A 2,344-nucleotide genomic window follows, 5' to 3' on the forward strand; every position below is an offset into this window, starting at 1 on the left:
GGGAAAGAGAGAGAGAGAGAGAGAGAGAGAGAGAGAGAGAGAGAGAGAGAGAGAGAGTGGGGGGTGGGGGGGGAGAGAGAGAGAGAAAGGGAGGGAGAGAGGGAAAGGGAGGGGGGTGTTTATCTAAAGTTCTCTCTTATTAAGTTTTCTCTCTTATCTCTTTTTACTTTTACACAACAATGCCAATATGCCATGAGGCGGAGACAATGGTTTGTGTGCGTGTGTGTGTGAGTGTGTAAGGCTTTATCTTAAAGTTAGGGAGTGAAAGCCACACAATATAGTTTGTGAGTTCACCCAATATACTTTATTTTGTTTTATACTGTATATGGCCTAGTGTGTTTATAGTGGGTCTAGATGGGTAGATATATGTGGCCTAGTGTGTTTATAGTGGGTCTAGATGGTTAGTTTGGTGGTGGTGGAGGAGGACCAACGGAAGGGCAGTAAGTGTGTGTGTGTGTTTGTGTGTGTGTGTGTGTGTGTGTGTGTGTGTGTGTGTGTGTGTCTGTGTGTGTGTGTTTAGAAAGCTGCTCCACAGAGCCAGTCTCTGGAGGTCTAGAGCTATGTCCTTGTGTGTGTGGGGGGTCTATGTAAACACAGCAGTCTGTCCTCACTTCAGAAGCTGTGTGTGTGTGTGAGTGTGTGTGTGTATGGGTTTGCGTGCGTTTGTGTGTGCATGTGTGTTTGCGTGTCTGTGTGTGTGCGCGTGTTTGTGTGTGTGATTAATAACACAGAAAGTCCTGGTTCACCAGAGCCACCACTCTAACCCTACACACACACACGCACACACACACACACACACACACAACACACACACAATTCACAAGGGCAAAAGTCAACAGGAGAGGCTGACAGTAACATACTTTGATATTCCTTCAATATGTCTCTCCTCTCCTCCTACTTCTCCTACCCTCCCTTCTCCTCCTTCTCTCTCCCCCTCTCCTCATCCTCTCCTCCTCCTCTCTCCCCCTCTCTTCTCCTCTTTTCTCCTCCTTCTCTCCTCTTTTCTCCTCCTCTCTCTCCTCTCCTCTCTTCTCCTCCCCATCCTCTCCTCCTCCTCTCCTCTTCTCTCATTCCCCTCTCCTCCTCTTCTCCCCCTCTCCTCTCCTCTTCTCCTCCCCTAGGTCAGCTGCGTTCCCTGCAGGAGGAGATGGACAGCCTGGAGGAGGAGAAGGAGAGCGAGCTGGGGGAGGTGCAGGAGGAGCTCCGGCAGGCCCAGGAGGAGGTGCTGGTGCTGCAGCAGGCGGCGGAGGAGGCGGCGGGCGAGCGGGAGAACGACATCGCCTCGCTGCAGGAGGAGCTGTGCTGGCTGAAGGTGGAGCTCCAGCGCCTGCGCGCTACCGCCCAGGAGTACGAGCTGGAGATCACCACGCTGCGCGCCGAGATCAGCATGAAGAGCCTGCCCAGGGACAAAGACGGTACTACGCTCAGCCACACTCTGGACTATACTAAACCATACTCTGTACTACACTCAACCATACTGTATACTATACTAAACTATACTCTGGACTATACTAAACCATACTCTGTACTACACTCAACCATACTGTATACTATACTAAACTATACACTGGACTATATTGAACCATACTCTGTACTACACTCAACCATACTGTATACTATACTAAACTATACTCTGGACTATACTAAACCATACTCTGTACTACACTCAACCATACTGTATACTATACTAAACTATACTCTGGACTATACTAAACCATACTCTGTACTACACTCAACCATACTGTATACTATACTAAACTATACACTGGACTATACTAAACCATACTCTGTACTACACTCAACCATACTGTATACTATACTAAACTATACTCTGGACTATACTAAACCATACTCTGTACTACACTCAACCATACTGTATACTATACTAAACTATACTCTGGACTATACTAAACAATACTCTGTACTACACTCAACCATACTGTATACTATACTAAACTATACTCTGGACTATACTAAACCATACTCTGTACTACACTCAACCATACTGTATACTATACTAAACTATACACTGGACTATACTAAACCATACTCTGTACTTCACTCAACCATACTGTATACTATACTAAACTATACACTGGACTATATTGAACCATACTCTGTACTATACTAAACCATACTCTGTACTACTAAACCATACTCTGGATTATACTAAACCATACCTGTAGTCTGGACTATGTTCAACCATACTCTGGATTATATTAAACCATACTCTGGATTTATACTAAACCATGCTCTGGACTATAATAAACCATACTCTGGACTACACTAAACCATATTGTACTCTACTAAACTCACTCTACTATACTCAATCATACTCTGGACT

The sequence above is a fragment of the Borostomias antarcticus genome (assembly GCF_949987555.1).
Source record: "Borostomias antarcticus genome assembly, chromosome: 13".
Classification (NCBI taxonomy): domain Eukaryota; kingdom Metazoa; phylum Chordata; class Actinopteri; order Stomiiformes; family Stomiidae; genus Borostomias; species Borostomias antarcticus.